General features: G+C 45.5%; 2 long non-coding RNA genes across 2 annotated transcripts in view; one reads left to right on the top strand and one right to left on the bottom strand.

The window, feature by feature from the left end:
* Nucleotides 1-652: 652 nt before the first annotated feature.
* Nucleotides 653-1,758, bottom strand: LOC123835913 (uncharacterized). The gene is made up of 3 exons (XR_006788841.3): nt 1,589-1,758; nt 1,402-1,479; nt 653-793 (listed from the first exon to the last, which is right to left on the bottom strand). It is a non-coding gene; the product is annotated as an uncharacterized LOC123835913 (long non-coding RNA).
* LOC135362065 (uncharacterized) overlaps nt 668-24,925 on the top strand; it is a 28,717-nt gene continuing 4,459 nt past the window's right edge. The window contains exons 1-2 of the long non-coding RNA XR_010406371.1: nt 668-800; nt 14,013-14,077. This is a non-coding gene — a long non-coding RNA (uncharacterized LOC135362065). The remainder of the gene's footprint in view (nt 801-14,012; nt 14,078-24,925) is intronic.

The raw sequence follows: 24,925 nt of genomic DNA, 5'->3' as shown, positions 1-24,925 counted from the left end.
GGCTGTGGCTGGGATAGGACAGTGGAGAAAAGGCAGTGGATTTCAAGTGACTGGCTTGTGGCTTCATGGGGAGGGCAGCTCTCAAGACAGCCAGCCACTTGCACCTTGCTGGAGCAGGACCCAGAGAGCAGGGTCTACGCCGGGTCTTCTGTGGCCTGACAGAGCTCTGTGGACTGGCTGGCCTGGCTTGACCGAATCATGGAAAAGCTGTTTGTTCACCTTCTTGGCCAAACATCACCAGAAAGATTCACTTCAGGAAAGAAAGCAGCTCTGTATCTATGGCAACATTTCCAAAAGTATGCTCTGGAAACATGAATTCAAAGTAATTTATAAATATTAATGCATAAATATTAATTTCAAATGTAGAGAGAAAGAGAAAGAAGAAGAGATATTGACTCATGATCAACTCAAATTAAGATACACTGGTGTAAAAATAAAGTGTGTTTTTTTTAAGTAGCTTACTCAGAGATTTTGTTAAGATGACTTTCTAGGTGGGGTGGTGTTGCATTCAGCATTTCCCAAATAGGCCACGGAGCTGTTTTTGTGAGCCATCTCTTCTCTTCACACTAGGGTTCTGGGGAGCATTAGTTTGAAAGAAACTTTTTTTTTTTTTTTAAAGGTTTTATTTATTTGTTGGTGGGGGGGAGAAAGAAAGAGAGAGAGAGGAGCCTGATGTGGGACTCGATCCCAGGACCCTGGGATCATGACCCGAGCAGAAGGCAGACATCTGACTGAGCCACCCAGGCGTCCCTGGAAGAAACTTCTTTACAGTTTCCCTGTTCTTCCTCTCCACCTACAAGGTAAGAGAACAAATTGTTGAGACCTCAAACCAGGCTGGCACTCTTCTTTTTTCTAAGATTTTATTTATTTTACTTGAGACAGAGAGGGGGAGAGAGAGAGAGCACAAGCAGGGGGAGCAGCAGAGGGAGAGGGAGAAGCAGGCTTTCTGCTCAGCAGGGAGCCCGACTCAGGGCTCGATCCCAGGACCCCAGGACCCCAGAATCGTGACCTGAGCCGAAGGCAGACGCTTAACCGACTGAGCCACCGAGGCACCCCTAGGCTGGCACTCTTAACAGGAGTGAAAGCCTTATTTTTATGTATAAGGCACAGGTATCCTTATAGTACATAAAAAGATAGAGGGTATGTATCTGTGGTATTAAATTTTATGGGGCAGGGAGCAGTTGGGGGGGAAAGAGCCTCCTCAACGAGCAATGCTGAGGAATGCTGGCAGACTTTCAGCCAGTCAGACTGGGATTGGGGGACAGCTCTGCCACTGTGTGACCTTGAGGTAAGTTATTTGAGCTTCAGATTCTTCCCCTGGGAAATAGAGATTCTCACCACCTCATGAGATCTCTGTGAGCTTTACAGAAGGTGTTTGAAAACCAGAGGCTAAAGACATACCGTTAGGCCTGCACCTTTGCATCCATTGTGGGATTGCCGCAGAGTTAGCTAATCATCTTGGGCTTTTCTGCCTTTAGGCTGTAGACAGAAGCATAAAGATACATGAAGCTTGGTACAGCAGGTCTAAGGAAACAAAAATGAGAAAATACTATTTTAGCTTGTAAGGTAAACAAAGAAGCAATTTTACCTGGAAGGGGGTCCCCAGCAAGTCAGAGCAGGCACTCAGGGGTAGCTGCAGCACCACCTGTGGGGCGCTCCACTGCTCCCCTGGGCAGCAGGGTCCCAGAGCCCAGGGAACAGCTACTTCATCTTGCAGGCCCAGCCTGCTGGGTGTCAGAGGCTGGATAGACACTGAGGTGGGTGAGGCAGGCTGAGGCAGGAAATGTCCGCTACACCTAAAAATAGTGTGGGAGGGAACAGGAAACAAAACTTTGGGCCAACATGGAAATGCTTTCTGAATTATCAGGAAATCAGGATTAAGAGCTGTGGGGCAGACACCACCCTGCAGCAAAACTGCAGTTCCCTGTGAGCCCTCTCCATGGAAGGAAATGGAGGAAGCCAGACTTGGTCTCTGGTGGGGAACGGGGACTAACTGGGAAAGCATTAGGTTCAGTCCTTTGCTGCATTACTAACACAGCATATCTGTATCCCCTTGATCTTTAATTGCATGGAGAGGCAGGTCTTTACTAGGGTGGCCAACAGTTTTCTTGTTCCTGGACTAAAGGGGTTCTCAGGACATGGAACTTTGAGTTTTAAAACCAGGGAAGTCCTGGGCAAACTGGTAAGTTGGTTACCTGACACTTAACACAGAATGCTTAAATCTCTCAAACTTCAGTGCAGGGGGTACAATCCTGCCTACACAGAGCATCACCTGGGGGAGTTCTTAAAAATCTCAGGACCTAGGGGCGCCTGGGTAGCTCAGTCGGTTAGTGTCTGCCTTCAGCTCAGGTCCTGATCTCAGGGTCCTGGGATTGAGCCCCATGTCGGGCTCCCTGCTCAGCTGGGAGCCTGCTTCTCCCTCTCCCTCTGCTCCTCTCCCCACCCCTCTCTCTTTCAAATAAATAAAATCTTAAAAAAAACCAAAACATCCCAGGACCTAGACTGAAGTCAGACCAATTAATTTAGACTCTCGGGGTGGGATGCAGGCATCTGCGTTTTATTTTATTTTATTTAGGATTTTATTTACTTGAGAGAGAGGGAGCCAGCACACATGAGCAGGGGGGAGGGGCAAAGGGAGAAGCAGACCTCCACTGAGCAGCGAGCCCATCCGATCCGGACTCCATCCCAGGACCCTGGGATAATGACCTGAGCTGAAGGCAGAGGCTTAACTGACTGAGCCACCCAGGCACCCCCAGGCATCTGCATTTTTCTTTAAAAAAATTTTTTTTATTTATTAGAGAGAGAGAGAGCACTTGAGAGAGAGCATGAGCAGTGGGAGGGAGAAGCAGGCTCCCTGTTGAGCAGGGAGCACTGATACAGGGGCTTGATCCCAGGAACCCAGGATTAGATGCCTACTGACTGAGCCACCCAGGTGCTCCCAGGCATCTGCATTTTAAAAAAACTCTCTAGGTGGGTGATTCCTGTGTGCAGCTAAAGCTGAGAGTCATGGTTTTACTGTGGATTAAGTATCACCTGGGGCCTGTTTTCCGTGCTTCCCCACCAGAGATTCTCAATATATGATCTGCAGTGGAAGCTGGGGACGTTTCTCTTAAAACTAAGTCAGCAGTGATACCCATGCAAGGGTTCCCTGGGCACACTTTGTAAAACACTGATCTAGAATCTTACTCTCTTGTGGATCTATTAGCTTTAAACAGAAGGGGATGTTCTGATCAATCAAAACATTTATTCAACAACTACACACTGGAGGACTATAAGATGACTCAATCAAGTTCCTCTTCTAAAAGCAATTAACTTCTAATGAGCAAGACAGACACACTTTAGGGCAGCTGGTGACAAGTCATCCCTGGAGAAAAAAATCTAGGATTGAACCAATGAATAGCATTGGGTTGAGCACCAGAATTCCTGGGCTGTTATCACGACCCATATATTAATGAGCTATGTGTGCAACCCTGGGAAAATGATCCCCGTTTGCTCGTCCTCATCTTCCTTAGCCGTAAATTGCACGGTTTGGACGACCTGATTTTCTTTCTTTCTTTTTTTTTTTTTTAAAGATTTTATTTATTTGACAGAGAGAGAGACAGTGAGAGAGGGAACACAAGTAGGGGTAGTGGGAGAGGGAGGAGCAGGCTTCCCGCTGAGCATAGAGCCTAATGCGGGGCTCGATCCCAGGACCCCAGGATCATGACCTGAGCTGAAAGCAACCGCTCAACCGACTGAGCCACCCAGGCGCCCCTGGACGACCTGATTTCTAAGGCCCTGCTTCGTCTGAAGCTGACTATGAACCTGGTCAGCACATCTTGTTTGGAGAGCAGAGTATGTAGGGCTCTGGGCAAGCATGGGGATGCTATGGGCAAACTCCTTGTATCCTGAGAGGCGGTAACAGCACTTTTTGCTAAAAAGAAAACAGGGGTGCCTGACTGTAGAACATGCGACTCTTGATCTCAGGGCAGAGCTCCCTTAAAAAAAAAAAGAGAACACGTTTCCATGGGGAGAAGAGAGTTAAAGTCATAGGGTCCCACATGGAGGTCCCCATTGGGACCTAGGGGGCACCTGAGTTGACTATAGCATTTGTTGCAGATGGTGAAGGATAGAACAGAGCCTTCCAGCAGGTGTACTAGCTTGCTAAGGCTGCCATAACAAAGTACCACAAACTGGGTGGCTTAAACAACAAATTTATTTGGAGATCAAGTTGTGGGACCATGCTCCCTCAGAAGGCACTAGGGAAGGATCTGTTCCAGGCCTTTCTCCTAGCTTCTGGTAATTGCTTAGTTTGTGGAAGCATAATGCCAGTCTTCACATGGAGTTCTCCCTGTGTTCAAATTTCTCCTTTTTATAAGGTTATCAATCATACTGGATTGGGGGCCCAGGCTACTCCAGTAATGATTCATGTTAATTGATTATATCTGCAATGACCTTACTTTCAAGTAAGGTCACATTCTGAGTTACTAGAAGTTAGGACTTCCACACAGGAAATTGGGGGGGGACACAATTCAACCTACATCAGTGGGGATGCACTAATAGTAACAGCTAAACAGATTCAATTACTGAAGAAGGCTTAGAGGTCCAAAATGATAGTGCTTGCAAACCTACAGTTTATTATAGCATAGCAACACCATCAAAGCAGAGATACCATCACAGCCAGAGGCTGCTCATGGCAAGGGGCCTGGGGAAGCCAAGTCCCAGCTCCTATTGCCTCCCTCTGTTAAGGTCTGTGGCAGGGCATGCTCTTTCAAATCAGGAACCACCAGTGGGTACCTGGAACACTTCAGAGCCCCAGATTCTTGGTCCAGATTTCTTGTAACTTGTCATGCAAGCATATCCTCACTATATAACCACCTCCAAATGGCAGAGCCTCTGGGTGGGTGGCGGTGCTCATCTAGACCAGGTGCAAATCATCAATCTCATTGCTATCAAAGCACAATTCTGACAAGCTCGTACATACCACCCCAAACTCCTCGGGGGCATTGTTATAAAGCAACACTATTAATCAGTGTGCTCATGCCTTAACCAGGGTCAGTCCCAGGTGAATCCCAGACCTGCTGGAATTAACCCGTATAGCCGGGGGGCGGAAGGAGTTCACACAAGTGACCCTCTTCACTAGGTACTGAGTTCCTCCTTCTGTATTTCAATATGTGTAAAATTCACATGGACCTTAAGAATAAAAATCTGAGGCTGTTTGAGAGACTAGGCCATTCTGTTCCCTTTGTCACTGGCCTTGGTTTGGGGGCTGGTGGTTTAAATTTTTTTATTTTTATTTTTTTTTAGTAATCTCTACACCCAACTTGGGGCTTGAACTCATGACCCCGAGATTAAGAGCCAAATGCTCCTCCAACTGAGCCAGCCAGGTACCCCTGGGGGCTGGTGGTTTAAATCTAACTTTTATGTGCATGTTTTTTAGGTCTTTTGTAGCTCCAGCTACTAGGGTCCCTTCTTCCTTCTTGCTGCTTTCCTGAACCACTGCCCAGGCATTTTTGGTCCAAGATGCCTTCAGCATATGATGTGTGGGACAGAAGCCTCCATGCCTGCCCTCTGGAACTATGCTGACAGTCCCTTGCTGTCACAGGGAAGTGGGCGTGAAGGGAAGCCCACTGATGTGAGTGAGCCCAGTAGCCTGAGCAGGTGCCGAAAGGAACTTGCCCATGCTCATTTAGCTTCAGGAGGGCCATCCAGAACTGGGGGTGCAAAGAGCCTGGGCAGCTCTTGGGAGCAGGAACAAGAACGAGTTGGAGTCCTGGTTCAGTTGACTGATGGTCTGTAGGAAGCAGCATGCTAAGGGCCACTGTAGGCTCAAATAGGCAGTAAGAGCCCCAAATCCCAGGTATAGGGGAAGCCGAGGGTCCAGCTGCTTTCCATAGCCATTTCTTCTACATGGAGGTAGAACAGGAACCAGAATTGGGAGTGAAGCTTGCAAAGTGAAGTGAATAGTAGAACGAGCAGAGCAAGACAGCTGGTAAGGCTGATGGGTGCTGAGTCTCCAGGGGGTCTCCATTATTTCCAGCCCACCAGGAATAGCCCAGAGCTTGGGAACTGGCTGAATCTGCAGAGATGGCAAGGGGCCCAGGGAGAGGTGACAGAGGAGGAAGCCAGGCAGGCTTCCTGAGACAAAGGGCAGAGAAGACTGAGGCCTCAGTGGGGTTTCCTGGCAGTGCTGAAGCAGTGTTAGAGGTGGAAGATGCCAGGAGCCAGAGCAAGGGGAGGAGGGACTCTTGTTCCTTCTGGGAATACTTGCAGCCCTGGCTGGGAGGGGTCTGCCCCATCTTCCCGGGTCCCCAACTAAACCACATTTTCTCTGCCTCTACTTCTTGGTGTCTATAGCTTAGCCTTATTTTATAAAATTCGCCCCTGTTCACCTCCACCCCTAACTTGGACAGACACAGCCACGGTGTTTATGAATTTAAGTTTTGTGTTCAGGAAGATCAAAGTAACAAAAAAAGGATTGGAAAAGCATTAAAAAGGGATTGGAAAAATACATAGGTTTAGGCAATCCCTGTGTAATTTTGCATCTCCCTCTGGAGTTTCATGGAATGTCCATGAAGTGTTTATGTAGATGGTGTAATAGTTTTGGATAAGTAGCTTTGTGGTAGGTAATGATGATTATTTAGGTGTTATATGCCTGCTTTATAGTTCAGGGGTCTCTTGAGTAGTCAGTATGCTCATTTGCCTGTTTTATGTGACTTAAGAGTAAAATTTTACAATTTTAAACAGTTGTGGAGGCTTGAGTTCTAGAAGCTTTGCATTTGATGAGCTTTTCATTATGTGTATGATTCACTTGAAGCTGAGACCTTACTTAGTTTAAGGGGACATTGGAAAGGCCACTGAACTAGGCAGGTCCCTGTTAGCCATGTGACCTTGAGCAAAGCACTTCTGTAAGCCTCAATTTCTTCCATCTGTGCAATGAAGAGAATGTATTGCCTACCTTCCAGGATTAATGGCAACAGTGTATGTGAAAGTCCTTTTTGAACTGCAAACATCTATGCAAGTGCCTGGTATTATTCCTGCTGTTATTATTCAATATAACATTGTTTCCATGGGAAAGTGCAACTTGCTTTATGACAATTGGATTTACAATGTCGTTTCCAGGAATGCATTTATCTCGAAGTAGTCTTTGGCCAAAAGCAACATAACCTGACCCAAGGATAAAATGCACTGTGGCAAAAGACAGGAACTGCCCAGGCAGATTTTGAAATAAAAAAAGAAAATGAAAACTTTCCCCAGCTATGATGCTCATCTTGCTCCACCTTGCCCTCCTGCAGAGAAGTCCTTGTATTAGGGTTCTCCAGAGAAACAGAAAAAACAGGATGCCTCTGTGTGTGTGTGTTTATCTATTTATTTTAAGGAATTGGCTCATGCAACTCTGGAGGTTTGGGAAGTTCAAAATCTTGAGGGTAGGCCAGTAGGCTGGAGACCCATGGAAGGGCCAATATTACAGTTCAAGTCCAAAGGCAGTCTTCTGGCAGAATTCCCTCTTCTTTGGGGGAGGTCAGTGTTTTTCTATTAAGGGCTTTAAGTGATTGGGTAAGGCCCACCCACATTATGCAGGGTAATCTGCTTTCCTCAAAGTCTATTATCATTTTAAATATTAATTTCATCTAAAAACACCTTCACAGAAACACATGAAATTCACCATTATAATCTCCCTCTGTCTCTCTCTGATGCCCTTCTCTTTCTTTAACCCCTCCCCAGGGCTATAGCAACCATCCTGAAGTTGGTGTGTTTTGTCTAGTCGGTGTTTTTATACTGTTACTACATAGGTTTGTGTATCAATATGGCAGGTAAACTGAAAGTTTCAATTGAGGCATCCAGATAAAGGATGAAGTATGAGGCCATGTTAAAGAATTTACAAAGGAAAACCAGCTGCAGAACCATTAACTCTTATCTACCAGGACAGTATAAATGAGTCGGGGATTTAAGATTTGAGGAGGATTTATGGCATCAGCTGTTGTCAGTGAGCACTGAGCTGTGGGCACCATTCTCCCACCCTAAAATTGAAAGGCATCAACCAGAACTCTGAAGATCCCTGAAGACTCAGGAAAAACCAGAGAAGGGAGTGTTTTTGAGCCACCTTAAATATCTCCTGGCTCAGAGACAGTGATGCTGGTACTAGACCAGTAAGGGCTTTCCTGTGCCTTTCTTCTCCTCCTTCCCTCTTCCTGGACCCGGAGAGATCAGAAACCAGGGTTGGCAAGGTGGGAGAGGAGGGGCAAAAACACCAGGGACGGCAGGCAGGAAGAAGCCAGCCTCATTTCCCACTGGATGGCTGGACTGCAGCTGGCCTGAGCTGCACAATGGGAGAGTGGCTTTTGATCTTTTGATTCTTTAAACTTGCCCCCTCCCCCAGCCCAGAGTGTATTTCCCTACCCTGTTGGTATTGGGCTTGGCCGTGTGACTTACCAATGGGATGTTAGCAGATGTCACACGAATAAAGCTTGCAATATGCTTGCATCTAGGACTTCCCTCTTGTACTTCTGCCATCATCAGAAAACATGCCCCAGGTACTGTGGTTCCTAAAGAATGAAAGACTTGGAACAGCCTTGAACAGAACTCACAGCCTAGAGCTAAGCCCAGCTGAGATCAGCAGAGCCACCACAGACTTGCGAGTGAGAAATTGATGCTTATTTCTGTGTGTCGCTGGGCTTTGGGGTGGTTTATTATGTGGTGTTAATAATGAGAACAATGGCAATAATTGATAAAAGGAGTAACCAAATAAAGTTGAAAATTGTAATGATTACACTAAGGTAGACATTATTTATTGACTAGAACTACCCAAGTTTCATTCTGGGGTGGGGGAAGAATATGTCTAGCCAAATAAATTTAAAGGAGCATTAATATGGGGCCCCTGGGTGGCTCAGTCGTTAGGCGTCTGCCTTCGGCTTGGGTCATGATCCTGGGGTCCTGGAATCGAGCCCCGCATTGGGCTCCCTGCTCCACAGGAGGCCTGCTTCTCTCTCTCGCACTCCCCCTGCTTGTGTTCCCTCTCTTGCTGTGTCTCTCTCTGTCAGATAAATAAAATCTTAAAAAAAAAATAAAGGAGCATTAATAGACAGCAATAAAGTTGCTTTCTGAATATCCCCGTGAGTCTTGCTTGTTCAGCTTAACAGTCACATATACTTCCATTAACGGTATGTAATAATGCTATATATGTTTAAAAATTTACGCAAATAGCATCATGTTACATTCTGTAAATTGCCCTTTTCACTCAGTGTTATAAAAAAATTAAAATCTGAAAAAAGGGGTGCCTGGGTGGCTCAGTCATTAAGCGTCTGCCTTTGGCTCAGGTCATGATCCTGTGGTCCTGGGATTGAGCCCCACGTCGGGCTGGCTCCCTGCTCTGCGGGAAGTCTGCCTCTCCCTCTCCCACTCCCCTTGTTTGTGTTCCCTCTCTGGCTGTGTCTTTCTGTCAAATAAATAAATAAAATCTTAAAAAAAAATAAAATCTGAAAAAGGATAAAAAGTAAATTATTGAAAAATGAATATACCACAAATTTTTTTAATTTTTTAAAAAGATTTTATTTATTTGATAGAGAGAGCACAAGCAGGGGGAGTGGTAGGCAGAAGGAGAGGGAGAAGCAGGCTCCCCGCCGAGCAGGGCTCTATCTCAGGACCCTGAGGTAATGACCTGAGCCAAAAGCAGATGCTTAATCGACTGAGCCACCCAGGCACCCCTGAACCACAAATTTTTTAATCCATTCTCCCAATAATGGGCACTTAATTTGTTCCCCCATCTTTTTTGGGGGCAGTTATTACAAACTACGTATCAAGAAACATGTTTGTATTTGAGTCTTCCTGTTCATGTCAACACGAGTCTCTCAAGGATATACACTAGAATGGAAAGGTAGTCACTGGTGCTATGTACCCCTCACCAGTATTTCCATTTTCCTCCTGTGGGGGGAAAGACAGAACTGCACGCCCCATCCGCTTCAAGTTAGACCTAACTATATGACTTCTCAGGCTAATGAGATATCCGTGGAGGTGATGCATTTCACTTACAGGTGAAAACTTTGAACAGCCAGTGTGTGACTTGCTGTTTCTCTCCTACTACCACAATGACCAGCATTGTTCTGGATGGTGAGGTCTGTCAGGGAGCTTCTTAGAGTGAGAATAATGTGGAGCCCAACCCCTAGGTGTCCCAAGATGGTTGTGTAGCATGAGGAAGAAATTAACCTTGATTTGATCCCCTGAGATTTAGATTAGTTTTTCAAGCCAGCACAGCCTTTCTATCCTGTCTGAAATATAAATCAGTACTAGAGGGTACTCCTAGGAGGGGCACCCCATAACAAAATACCTATGGTACTGGCTTAGTAGCTGGGTAATGTGCGGTGAGGAAACTTACCGACAGCTGGAAAATGGCCATTTACATTATGTAGTGGAGAGAGATTTTCTTAAACTGCACTTGTAGGAATTTGGGAGGCAGCTAATTGACCTAATGAACTTGGAGATTTAAGAAAAGAGGTTGGAAAGCACAATATTAATTGTAAGTTAGTCACTCTTGACAGTGTTTGGTGAGATACTAAAAGAAAAAGATGAAATCAGGGAAGAGTTGGCTGGTGTGCAACACTTTTAGGACTGGAAAAAGCAAACGTTTCTCATTATGAAACAGTAAAAATAAGAAAGGCTTAGACAAAGAATGATTGAAATTCAGTTTTTTTTTTTTTTTTTAAAGATTTTATTTATTTATTTGAGAGAGAGAATGAGAGAGAGCACATGAGAGGGGGGAGGGTCAGAGGGAGAAGCAGACTCCCTGCCGAGCAGGGAGCCCGATGCGGGACTCGATCCCGGGACTCCGGGACCATGACCTGAGCCGAAGGCAGTCGCTTAACCGACTGAGCCACCCAGGCGCCCTGAAATTCAGTTTTGTAAGCAAGGGTTACATCAACACTATAGATGTCATATCCATTTTAAAATCTCTGGTTGTATTAAAATGTCTTCTAGTAAATGTCCAGGTTCTTTCCATTGGACAGAATGTATTGGAGCGGGGGGTGGGGGGCAGGGAGACTAAGGGTATAGACCAAAATACCTTCAATTAAGTCCAGAGTGACATGGTGGTAAGGAAACAAAGAAATGCAGCAAAGAGGAGATATATTCATAAAGGAAATTTGAGTGTGTCAGTTGGTACTTAGTGCTGCCTGGGATCATACAATAAGAGACTGAAGGTTTTAAGAGAATTATACTGCCCAAAGAACACTGGCCTGATCTTGACTTTGAATCTTAAAACAACACCTGGGTGCCCCAGGAAGTATGCTGGGAAATATGCTTAGTCCACAGGGAGAACATACTCTCTGGTGTACACTTCAGCTTTGGCCAAGGAGCATAAGGAGAAAAGGAAATCTCTTGGAGGGTCGTGTCAGAGCCTACAGAGAACATTTCAGGAGGTGGAATCAGGATCTAATCAAAGAATATTCTTCATTCATGGGGAAGAATGCTCTGAGATTGGGCGCCTGGGTGGCTCAGATGGTTAAGCGTCTGCCTCGGCTCAGGTCATGATCCCGGGGTCCTGGGATCGAGTCCCACATCGGGCTCCCTGCTCAGCGGGGAGCCTGCTTCTCCCTCTGCCTCTCTCTCTCTCTCTCTCTCTCTGTCTCTTATGAATAAATAAATAAAATCTTTAAAAAAAAAAAAGAATGCTCTGAGATTTTGCAGTTGCTACGGATCAGTGTCTGCTGTGTCCCATTATTCTCTTTTCTGAATGGGAGTGTTTATTTCTATTTTCCTGTCCCATGTTCTATCATTAAATATTGGTATGTTGGAGAAGATAACTAGTCGTATTCGTCTCCTGATGAAGAGGCATCACATCTAGATGGAGAGACAACTGCCCCTCACCTTGATGTAGAAATTACTGTGAAAAATTGGATATATTAGACTTCGAGCTTGGTGCTGCACTGGGGCTGGGATGGTGCCGTGCTAGGATGGGTTGTCTCCCTTGGGAAAGGGTTGAATATATTTTGCATCCAGAGAATAATCAAATACTGGGTATTTGGATGGGGATAGACTGTGAAAGTTGTTAGGGCTATTCACCAATATTTTTGATTCTCCCCTTCTGAGCTCTTATGCTTGGTGGGCCCCTCCAGTCTGACATTGGTCAGGAATGAATCCCACACTTCACAAGAAATGCATAAAGAAATACTTTATAGAAAAAATGGAACACTCACAAGACCAGGCTCAGCAAGATAGAGATGCATGTGGCCTCTCTTTTCCCATCACCTCTGGGAGAAGCATGCCAGGCCAGGCCACCTCCTGGCAATGGCATGAGTTTCATTCCAGTGAAGTTCCCCTTCATACCTTTTAGTACGGGAGTCTCCCTTTTCCTAGGGGAGTCTGAGAATGTGGCCTTCTTAGAGGAGAAGATGTAGGATTTCTGATGTTGGGCAGTCTGGATGTGGGATCCTGGCTTTACTAGGTTTCTCTAAGGACCTTAAGCCTGTGAGAAGTTCTTTCTTTTCTACTGAGGGAGGAAGGTTCCAGTCCAGGAAACAGAACTCAGGTGCTATCTTTCCATTTGGGAGAAGGGGTCATCTCTCCACTACCAACCCATGTGAGAGCCTAGGATTGTACTTGCCTGTCCTCTTAAAGGTTGAAGGACCCCTTAAAGAAGGGTCCACATGACCTGCTTTGGCCAATGACAGAGTGTTTAAAGCCTCTATGAGCCTGTGTGCCACTTGACCTTTCCTTCTTCTTTTTTTTTTTTTTTTAAAGATTTTATTTATTTATTTGACAGAGAGAGACACAGCAACAGAGGGAACACAAGTGGGGGGAGCGGGAGAGGGAGAAGCAGACTCCCCGCTGAGCAGGGAGCCCGATGTGGGGCTCGATCCCAGGACCCTGGGATCATGACCTGAGCCAAAGGCAGGCGCTTAACGACTGAGCCACCCAGGTGCCCCGACCTTTCCTTCTCCTTGCTATGCTGACCGTTGAAGCTCTGGGTCAGGAGGCTCCGTCAGTCTGTGCTCCTGAGTGAGGACAGCGTGGAGCAGACATGAGAGACTGTGAGAGACAAGTAGCATGAGATAGAAATAAACCTTTGTTGTTTTGAGCCATTGACACTTGTGAGTTGTTTTTAGCTGCAGCAAATTGTTTTAGTCTATCCTGACTGCCACAACTGGGTCTGCTGGGTGATGGGGTGCACACAGCCTTGTGGAGTGATTGTTTCAGTTGGTACTATTCCTTACTGACTTCCTTACCGAGAGAGAATGCAGGGCTTTGCCTTGGATGTTCCCTTACACTCCCTGCAGTGGTCATTGTTGGCTTCCAGCTGGTCTTCGAGCAGCTGCTTGTTATCCAGGACTCAGAAGTTAGACAAATCTGTCGAGGAAGAAGCAGGAGAATCTAGGTGGATAGGAGGAAGACTGAGAGACAGGCATAGTTTGAAGGCACATGGAGAGGTCAGCCACGACTGGGAGAAATGCGTGAGTGTCCCAGGTCTAGTAATAGAGGGCCAACCCACATTAGCTGAGGCAGCGCTGCCTGGAATCCATGCTTGGAACCCAGAGAACAAAAGAAGGATCAGGCGCCAAGACCACGGGCCTGGGCAACTAGGACTCAGAATTCTGGCAAGGGTTTTGGTAAAAGGCAGGGTATTCCCAGCAGGCATACGGCACATGCTGTGTCAGCCACCTTCTGGGTCGGTAGCTTCTTACATGGCTGATGTTGATCTTGGCACCCAGGTAGAGCTGTTTGTGGAAAGATAGACATCTGAGTGGATGAGCGTTTGAGGAGAAGAGTCTGCGCTGCTTAGGCAAACAGGCTAAGATTGGGCTCAGTCGAGCTGCTGTTCCTTCTTTGACCTCTCTGGTCCAGCCCTTACTGGGGCTTGGGCATTTCCCCTCTGCACATAACTTTTCTTGGCAGTCCTCATTTTTATTCTTTAAATCTTCATTGGTACCTGGCCCATTAGGGAGAAGGAAGGCGAAGGGAAGTCACATTTATCAGGTATCAAGTACTATGTGTAGGCATTGAACCACGTGCCTTACACGCACCATCCCATTTAATCTTCACAGAACCCCTTTGGGCTGCTGCTGTTGTTATTCCTGTTTGATCGATGAGGAACCTGGGGCTTGGAGAGGTGAGTAATTTACCTGAGGTCACTTGAGCAGAAAGTCTGTCTGACTGTAGAGCCCCTGCTCCTAACCCCGGCACTGCATCTGTGCTTATTAGCAGAACGATGGTCCTTCAGTCCCATGTCATTACCCTTGAAGTCCCCTCTGGAATCCCTAGATCATTTGCACAGGACAGGACCTGCCTCTTGTCGAGTTCACATTTTACCTGCTTTCTCAGATGGCAAGGCTCACCCTTATTGGCACCAGAGTCCCCTGGAATAAGCCTCATCTCCCCCCAGTACTGCATGGCATGTTTAAACATATGATTTAGCAAGCCCACATAAGTGTCACCAAAGGAGGAGGAGCTGCTCCCTCACTTGGGAGCCAGCGGGTTCTGTCATGCAGGTGGAAGTGTTTTTGGGGGCCCTGGGGTAGTGAGTGATAGTCAAGACCGGAGGGGGGTGGTGCAGAGCAGGATAACAGCTGTTCCTGGTGGCTCCGAGTCACATTTGGAGCCTAAATTAGCCTGTTCTTTTCCAGATCCTCTATGGGCTTGTTGCAGGCTGCCTGCCTACCTGGCTCATCTCCTTGCAGGCATTGTTTTGTCCCTTCCCCCCATTCCAGTCCTTCCTCTTAGGTTCTTTGACTAGAGTTAGCTTACTGAGAGGCTAGATAGGGCCACCTAAATGTGGGCTGAGGGATGGAGGGGTGCTCAGATCTCTCCCCTATCTCTTCCTGTCCTTAGGAAGTTTTACCATTAGAGATTAAGTCTTTAACTAGAATGAAACTTGAGAGGTAGTCTTACCAGCAAAATGTATCAGATTTTCCCCTGAAGACAGTATATTTGCAAAACATACACAAATAGAATTCTCATATAATTCTACTACTATGTAGGGTAATTATGTCAAACACTTTTCTTGCCTCCTGCCTATCTCACTCCCCCAGCCCCTGTGCCCTGTGCCCTTAGAAGGCTTCCCTGATAGAGGGAAGGAGCATCAGGGCTCTGAGTTGAGAGGTCAAGGAGGGGCTCCACCAGAGGGAGCCAGCAGAAAGGGCCCTTTGGGCCCTTCTCACAAGTCTGCTCTCAGCTGGCTGTGCTGTGGCCTTGGAGCTGGAAAACTCCTCTGAGCCTCACCTCTTTTGCAAACTTGGTGCAGAGCCTGCAGAGAGCTGCTTTTTTTCTGGGCCTCTGTTTCCTTTCATGGAAAACAAAGGTTGAAGGAGATAATCCTCAGTACTCCTGCCTGTTACGATTATGCAGTAAGTCTATAATTTTTCTCTGCAGAGTCTGTACTGAGAACAGTTTTCTGAGTCTTGGTGTTTGCTGGCTCAGCACTGTGGCTCTCTCTGTTGAAAACTAATCTGTGCCCCACAGTTGATCTTAAAAACAAGGCAAAACAACAACCAGCTGCTTTTCTTATTAACTGTGCAAACAACAGAGGTAGTCTGGGAAGGGGCTGCTGTCCAGTCGTATGATGGAACTGGGCTCTGCTCCAAGGTGCAGGGTTGACGGATGCTCTCCTGGGGGGAGCCTTTGATGCACCTAGTATCTACTTGCAGCAGTTTGGCTTTCCACATTTTTGACATTGTCTCAGCCCTCCGGAGGTCCTATCTGACTGGGGTCCCTACCAGTTTTTAGGCAGAAGGCAGTGTCAGGGCACTTCCCATCACTCAGGCCTGAGTTTTCTTTGGAACCTTTTCCAAAGTAGCTCATTCTTTCAGGGCGTGTGCTGCTTTAATACTTTTAATACTTCTTCTATGTCTCATTATTTTAAATATTCTGATTTTCTTGTCTCTATCCATTTTCCCTTTATTTGAAATTTTTGGTTTCTAGTACTCTTGTTTGTTTTGCTTGCTGGCTGTTGCTCATGATGGGCATGTCCTTACAATTTGGAATTGTAATTTTGGATCATGAGCTCTCACTTTCAGGGAGCTTCATTTGTGGGTTCAGTGCATGTTCCTTCAGAGTAGTTTTGCAATTGCTTCTTAAGAACCGGGATTCCCAGCCATGGAAGCAATTTCATGTTAATGTCTTTATCTGGGGATTCCCGGATCCACAACATAATTTCAAATCCCAAACCCTTGCAAGTCATAGCCCCCGTGCCTAGAATTCTCAGGGGAGACTTCTCTAATGGACTAGGAAGGAAGAGATACGTGTCCTTGCAGTCTCCTTCGTGTCCCATGTACGAGGGCATGAATTTTTCTGATCCATCCCTTTACTGAGTTTCCATCTCTTTGAGAGTTCTGGCTTTATGAGGAGATCTTAGTTCCCACTTCCCACCTTGTCCCATGCCAAACCTTGTTTCCTGTTCTTGGATATGGGAAGCTCCTGAGATGAGATGAACGGTTTGGATTTAACTGGGGCAGATTAACAGCCTCAGATTAGCTGGGGCAGCACTGGTGTCAGCTCATGCCCGTACTGCCAACAGATTCCAGCTCCCTCTTGGTTTCTGTCCCTGGGGGATTCCCCCTTTTCCTTAGGAGTTCAGCTAAATCAAAAATATTTTTCTGTTACATTTCCCCCAGAATTTCTGGGAATTTTCAGGTTATTTTGGTCCCCATCTTGCTGGAATCTGAATCTCCCAGGCCCTCCTTTCTGCTGAATGGGAGTAAGTAAGAAGGGAGGAGAGGGCCAGATTTGGTTGTGTTAACTTGTAGATAGCCTCTTTGGAACAGGGGGATATCATCTACCTCAGTCGTCTTTACCTCTTTTACTCACGAGAATTTTGAAAAATGATGTGTTTTGTGGCTCATTTTTTTTTTTTAAAGATTTTATTTATTTGAGACAGAGAGAATGAGAGAGACAGAGAGCACATGAGAGGGGGGAGGGTCAGAGGGAGAAGCAGGCTCCCTGCCGAGCAGGGAGCCCGATGCGGGACTCGATCCAGGGACTCCAGGATCATGACCTGAGCCGAAGGCAGTCGCTTAACCAACTGAGCCACCCAGGCGCCCTGTGGCTCATTTTTAAGTTCACTTATGAACACTTTCAAAATATGTTGAAATAAATGCAAAGGATATAACTTCCGGCATATTTGAAATGTTTTCATTTAAAAATAAAAACTTTTAAAAGCTTTTAAAAGTGGTAGTGATTTGATACCTACCATCATTCATTAAAACATACACATAAAACTTCTTTTTTTTTTTTAATTTTTTTTAATTTATTTATTCATGAGCGAGAGAGAGAGAGAGAGGCAGAGGGAGAAGCAGGCTCCCAAGGAGCAGGAGCCCGATGTGGGGCTCGATCCCAGGACCCTGGGGTCATGACCTGAGGCGAAGGCAGACGCTTAACCATCTGAGCCACCCAGGTGCCCCTAAAACTTCTTTTTTAAATATTTCAAACTTTACATCAATTTCCTCTTTGAACTCATTTTTCTGCACCATTTCCTCCTAAATAAATTTATCCTGATGGAATGTTTTGCCTTTAAAGTGTTTTATTGATCATCCTCTCATACTTCTCAGCAGCGCAAAGATGTTTATGAAATTAAATTTTATTTCCTGCAATCATAAGTCCCTAAGTGTTGAGCACATTTCTTCTGGGTTGAGTTACTTTTGCAATTATTTTCATTACTGTTCTAGAAGATTTTATTTATTTGCGAGAGAGTGAGAGAGATCACAGAGGGAGAGGTAGAAACAGACTCGCTGCTGAGCAGAGAGCCTGATGCGGGGCTTGATCCCAGGACCCTGGGATTATGACCTGAGCCGAAGGCAGACGCTTAACGACTGAGCCACCCCGGTGCCCCTGCAATTATTATTAATATGCCATTGATCAAAATGACATGAATACATTGCAAAATTTGATAAATAAATGCTTAAAAATGGAAATAGTCAATGAGATGAAACTGACACATTAAGTCAGGTATCCAAGGACATATATCAGTATTGCTCCAATGAGACAGGATTCAGTATACATTTTGCTTTTATTTTTATAGATGTAAACCCTGAGCAACTTTGTTCATGTAAATAAGAGGATGAGAAAAGGAAGTTTTGTTTCACTCATTATTCAATTCTTTAATTTCATCTAATTTTTAAGCCAAAATCACATTGTGATCTATCGTCAAAAATTATTTTTAGCAGTCTGTTAGTTAACTTGGTTAGGTTTTCCTCCAATTTTGCAGACAGCGAAAAATTGAAAAATCATATGACTTAGAAAAAGTAAATGGAGTCACTAATTTTCTCACCATGTAAACCAGTGTTTCTTTTTTTTTTAATAAAGATATTATTTATTCATTTGAGACAGAGAGAGAGCAGGAACAGAGGGAGAAGTAGAGGGAGAGGGAGAAGCAGACTCTCCACTGAGCCAGGAGACTGATGCAGGAGGACTCGATCCCAGGACCCTGGGATCATGACCTGAGCCGAAGACAGATGCTCAACCATCTGAACCACCCAGGTACCCCTAAACCAGTGTTTCAAAATTGTTTTGTCAGGTGCCCCAGAGGTTTGCACACCTGAGAGTAAGGCAGTGAGATTCTGGGTGGGTGAGAGATGTGCCTTGCTGTTATAAAGTGGGAGAAGGGAAATCATGTTAGAAAATCCTCTGCTGTAGGTGTTTTAAGGTAGATCAATATTAGGGAGGGGAGTACATTTGGAAATTGAGTATCTGGAGTGGAAACTGATTCCCCTTGAGACCAACAGTCCTGAGCACCCCCTTGAAAGTTTTCTGGAGGGGCGTCTGGGTGGCTCAGTTGTTAAGCGTCTGCCTTTGGCTCAGGTCATGATCCCAGGGTCCTGGGATCGAGCCCCGCGTGAGGCTCTCTGCTCTGTGGGGAGCCTGCTTCTCCCTCTCCCTCTGTCTGCCGCTCTTCCTGCTTGTGCTCTCTCTCTCTCATTCTCTCTGTTAAATAAATAAATTAAAAAAAAAAATAAAATGAACACCATGCCATGGGGTGAGTTAGTTTGTTTCAGTGCTAGTAGTTTCATCTGTAAAATGGGAATGGAGACGGTGATGATGGTGATGATGATTGATGATTGATGATGATGATGATGATGGTGGTGGTGGTGGCAGGGACAATATCCACTATATAAGGGAGCAATGATCTTTTAGCCAATACCTTCCAATCCTGGACATTCCTAGCTCTCTCTTCTGTTTAGGCAAAATTTGTCTACTCTCTCCTCATCACTCTCTTCATAACAAGCCTTCAGCTATTTGATGTTTGAATACCTCTTCCCTTTGTCGTCTCTTTTCCAGGATAAATCTCCTGAGCTCTTTGTTTAAATGGGGTTTATAATTTTAAGACTCATTATCCTTCTGGTCTCTCTCCTGGATATATTCTCATTTGTCAAAATGACTTTTAAAATAAGGTGCCCAGATTTTATCATCATATTCCAAATGTGGTTTGACCAGGGCAGAATGCTATGAAATTGCTGTTTCCCTTGATCTTTAGATGTCATCTGAACACTTAATAGTTTTTCCTGAGCATCCTCACTGTTGACTTGGTAAACTTTAAGCCACCACCCACAGATTATGATGCAGCTCTGCTACAGACCCAATCTCCTATCCTATCCTATAATTTTGCAATTGACAGTTTATGAACTTGAATATGGGACTTTACATTTATCTCTCTGAAACTTAATCTTAATGGGCATAGTCCATATTGTGGCTTTCCAAAGAGATTTTGAATCCTGATCCTGATTCTGTTCGTTAATAGTATGTGTAGTGTATAGTGTATAGTGAATATGAGGGCTTAGGAGAAAGAGCAGTGGATGAATGGTTTTATGAACTTACTCAAGCCAATTAAATCATCAGTATTTTAGGTTCTTTTTAGTTGGTATCAGTCACTTCTATTATTTAGAGATAAAAGATAGTGTTGGTTTTTTTTCCTACTAAACCTTGTACCGAGTGGTATGTATGAATGAAAGTAAGTCTCAAACTGAATTTTGTTAAACATGCAAATTCTTATTAGCCAACAGGCACAAAAGGGTCATAAAGCCCACTCTTGAAAGCTCCATGATGTCCCAGCTCCCTGTCCCTTGGGCATTCTTCTAAGCACTTCACATACTGGGGTAGCTGAGGCAATGCTTGAGCAGAGGATTCTGTGAACTTGCCATTTAGGGTCAGGTGACCATCCTCTGTAAGCACTGGGTGAGTCCTGAGGTCCAGGGTGCTCCTCTGCAAGCTATGGGCTGCTGGGCTCAGTGGGTTCAGAGCCCTCGTTCACACACGGCTGAGAATGCCTGTGATGTATGTTGCTGGTCTGTGCATCTTCACCAGCATTTATTTCAGTGATGAAAATATTTTCTAACATCCATTAGACCAATTTACAAAAAGTGGTAATGTGGATTAGAAATTAAGTTGGTTGGAATGCTTATAAGAAACCTTTTGAGGGTGCCTGGGTGGCTCAGTCGGTTAAGCGACTGCCTTCAGCTCCGGTCATGATCCCAGGGGCCTGGGATCGAGTCCCACATCAGGCTCCCTGCTCGGCGGGAAGCCTGCTTCTCCCTCTCCCACTCCCCCTGCTTGTGTTCCCTCTCTCGCTGTCTCTCTCTGTCAAATAAATAAATAAAACCTTAAAAAAAAAAAAAGAAACCTTTTGAGTGTGGGGTTTTCATGAGACTATCCAAATGCTAACTGTACCCTGGAGTGTGTATTCCCCATTAAAGAACTCCAAATGTTAAATAACCTCCCCTAGGCCTTCCATGGATAATTGTGACATATGTTCTTGTGCTGGTGAATTTTATATGTCAACTTGACTAGGCCATGGGGTGTCCAGGTATTTGGTTAAACACTTTTTCTGGATGTGTCTGTGAGGGTATTTCTGGATAAGATGAACATTTATGTATGTATGTATGTATGCATGTATGATTTAAATTTAGTGAACATACAATGCAATATTGGTTTTTGGAAGATTAACATTAATTTTTTTTTTTAAATAAGTAGGCTCTGTGCCATGGGCTTGAACTCACAACCCTGAAATCAAGAGTTGCATGCTCTACCGACTGAGCCAGCCAGGGACCCCAAGTTTTTTTTTAGATTTTATTTATTCATTTGAGAGAGAGAGAGGCAGAGAGCACAAGTGGGGGGAGAGGGAGAGGGGAGGGAGAAGCGGACTCCCCGCCAATCCTAGGACTTAAAGATCGTGACCTGAGCCGAGGGCAGATGCCCAACCATCTGAGCCACCCAGGCATCTCCAGGTACTCCAAGATTAACACTTGAATTGGTAGAGTGAGTAGAGCAGATTGCCCTCCCCAAGGTGAGTGGACTTCATCCAATCTGTTGAAGATCTGAATAGAACAGAAGAGGCTGGGGCGCCTGGGTGGCTCAGTTGGTTAAGCGACTGCCTTCGGCTCAGGTCATGATCCTGGAGTCGCAGGGTCGAGTCCCGGGATCGAGTCCCGCGTCGGGCTCCCTGCTCGGCGGGGAGTCTGCTTCTCCCTCTCCCACTCCCCGCTCTTGTGCTCTTTCTCTCCCTCACTCTCTCTCTCAAATAAATAAAATCTTAAAAAAAAAAAAAAAAGAACAGAAGAGGCTGAGTAAGAGAACTTCTGCCTGACTGCTGAGCTGGGCCATTGGTCTTTTCCTGTCTCAGGATGGAACTGAAAAATTGGCTCTTGTTGGGTCTTGAGCCTGCTGGCTTTTAGACTGAAACTTGTACCGCTGGCTCTCTTGAGTCTCCAGTTTTCCAACTGCAGATCTTGGGACTTGTACTTCATAATCATGTGGGCCAATTGCTTGCAAAAAAATCTCTTGATCTATCTCTATATTTCTATCTATATGTATATCTATATATCTGTGTATGTATTTGTCTCCTATTGGTTCTGTTTCTCTGGAGAACCCTAATACAGCTATATATATATATTACCATCTATGCATAAGTATTGTGAAGTAAGTTATAATAATGTAGCGGATTGAAAGTTGGGCACCTTGGTTTTCTTCCCAAACTCTTCCTGTCAGCTGGCTCTGCATGGCACAAGGTGGTCCTTTAAGGGTCACCAGAGTGACACAGGGAGTTTCCATCTGGCTGTTCACCTGTTAGCAGCAGGACTCAGTACCCATTCCACAATGTCGCATGGTCTAGGTTAAGAATTAGACTTTTCTTTGGGGGTGGGGGTGGATAAAAAGAACTTATAAGGCAGAGTCAGCAGAAGGAAAAGGTACAGACCTCCCCCCTCCCCTGGTCCCTCCAAAGGGGCATACCAGGACCAGGTGCTATGCTGGATGCACAGTGTGGCTTTGCATTCCAGTGGAAGGACCTTATTACTACTTGGGGTCTGCCTCTTTGTGGGGGCAAGTGTGAGAGCAACCTGATAGTAGGCAAGGGAAACCTCAATGCCTGGCACAGGACAGTCTGGGTTTTAGTACCAACTGTTACTGAGTTTTCTAGAAACACCTGTTCTGTTCTGTTCAGCACCTGCAGACCTGGGGCCCATTGGAAGTTGCAGCTCCTCTGCAGAGGTGTAGGTGCAGGGAGGGGAGGAAACCTACTGGTCCCATGAGAAGCTGGGCTTGGGTGCTGCACTTTGCACTGGGAGAGTTGGGGGCCTCTTCCCAGCTGGCTCAGTGCCCAGGAAACCCAGAGTGAGGTCTTGGGGTCATTTTATACAGTCCTGGCCCTTGCATCACATTTTGTGACTGAGGGCTGTGCCCCTTCCTGGGCCTCCATCTTCTCCTTTTTTAGAGTGAAGAAATTGGTTTTTGGTATCTCTCAGGCTCTGCATTCTAAATAGGGCTAGAAGCCCTTTTTCTCCGCATTAAACAAAAACAGCTACATAGACACTTGATACAGAAATGGTACGTGTCAAATATATAAAACTCCAAGATTCAAAATATTGAGAAATTTTCCTTCAGGTTTTCTTGCACAAATGAGTAAAATCATGTACATTTCAATATTTTGCTAATAATGATGCTCAGTGACTTGAATGTGTAAAGAGATTTTAAGAAATGCTCAGAAACAACTGATAAAGGCTTTGCATCGCTGAGTGACTCAGTGAGCATTTGTAGGATAGTGACGTTTCTTTTGTTTTCCTGAACTCATTAACAAAGGCATACGGAAATTTTGTGTTCATAGAGTTCTGTCTTTTTTTCTCCCTGAAACCATTGCAGTTGTTTTAACTCTCTGTGTGACGAATTTTGGAGATTCAGAGCCCTTTTTAAAAGTGCACATCTTCTTGACCTCAAAACATTTGTACATCCAGTCTTCACATTTCATGGCCAAGTGGAGCGCAGGACTGTGGCAATATTTTGCCCACTGGTTTTGGCAGTGCTGGGGGGAGAATCCGGAGACAGGGCCACAACAGAGATGTCGATGCCCACTGCTGAAGGTTTGGCCTTCCTGCATGGACTTGGTCACCACGCAGGTGAATAATTATGATGGCATAATTTTCCTGCATTCGGCAAAAATTGCACACACAGCAATCTCACAGTGCACATTGGTCTCGACCATTTTTCTTTATAAAAGCTATTGCATTTGTCTCCTTTTACAAATGATTCTGTGACTCATTTCAGAGATAGATAACTTACTTCTAAGGGACACATGCTCCCCTTTTCAAAGTCCTTGGGAAATTTCTCTTCAAATTTTCCTTTCCCGCACCTAACAAAGTGTCCTGCATATAACAGACAGTACATATCTGTTGTGGCTGATGATGATGGGGAGTGAAATTGAGGAAGCCTTTTATGTGTTTATCACGGCGATGCTGTGCAGTAGATGGGTGTGAGGGGTTGCAGAAGCATCCGGTGATGACTGCTACAGTCCCGTCTCCCTGCACCGACTTGGTGAGCCTTTGATTGAATGGTGATAAAGGTATCATTTTGCTGCATTAGGAGGGAAAGGTATATGGAGATTTGACATGCGTGGTGTTTCATAACTTTCGATAAAATAGCGACATTTGTCTTCGTTCATCTAAGGCTGAATCATTTCTGAAATAGAGACCTCAATTTAAGGTACGGAACATTTCTTTTTTTTTTATTTTTTAATTTTTTTATTTATTTGACAGAGAGAGACACAGCGAGAGAGGGAACACAAGCAGGGGGAGTGGGAGAGGGAGAAGCAGGCTTCCCGTCAAGCAGGGAGCCCGATGCGGGGCTCGATCCCAGGACCCTGGGATCACGACCTGAGCCGAAGGCAGTCGCTTAACAACTGAGCCACCCAGGCGCCCCGGTACGGAACATTTCAAGTTAAACATCCTTGAGGAAGCTTGCCTCATGTTTTTCTGCCCAAATGGGGAGTAAGACTGCAGAAATCTGTTACCTTTTGATAATGGCAGTTCTGAGTCACAGCATGGTGAGTGCAGTTGCAGGCGGCTGCCCGGCGTTGCTGGCTTGTTTCGCTTCTGTTTCATGTAAGTGCTCTACGGAACTCAGTCAGTGGAACCTGCTGAGGGTGAGTGGTAAATGGGGAGCCAGAGGGTGGTTTTGAGGAGTGAGGATAAAGGAAAATCCCGCACAGACATCTTTTGGATGCCTATCAAGTGCCAGGCTCTATACTGGGCAGTGAGGATCCAAGGGTGAATATGGTCTCTGTCCCCAAGGAGCTCCTGGTTAAGTGAGAGAAATGACTAGAAAGCAAATGCTTACCGCACAGAGAACTCCATGCTGAGACAGAGGGAGCGCAGTACAGGGGATGCAGGGAAAGTACAGGCGATGGGACCTCATCCAGCTCCGGGGAGTCAGGGCAGCTTCCCAGGGGGAAGGTCCATAAAAGATGCTTTGAGTCAGCCACGCGAAGGTGGTGCAGGGCTGCAAGCAGTGTCCCAGCAGAGAGAGAAGTATGTGTGAAGGATAAAGGTAGGAGAGGTCTTGGCAAAGCGATTTGGCATCTGGGAAAGGAGAGGTCCTGAAGAGAAGATGGGTGAGGAGGAAGTTAGATCTAGAAGTGAAATCATAAAGAGAAAGGACACCATGTCTCAAATACCTCCGTTCTGCTGTCAACTTAATGCCACGC

Source organism: Mirounga angustirostris, unplaced genomic scaffold (assembly GCF_029215605.1).
Source record: "Mirounga angustirostris isolate CCGP_5_RB_7025 unplaced genomic scaffold, mMirAng1.0.hap1 SCAF_12, whole genome shotgun sequence".
Classification (NCBI taxonomy): domain Eukaryota; kingdom Metazoa; phylum Chordata; class Mammalia; order Carnivora; family Phocidae; genus Mirounga; species Mirounga angustirostris.
This window is presented reverse-complemented; position numbering and strand designations above follow the sequence as displayed.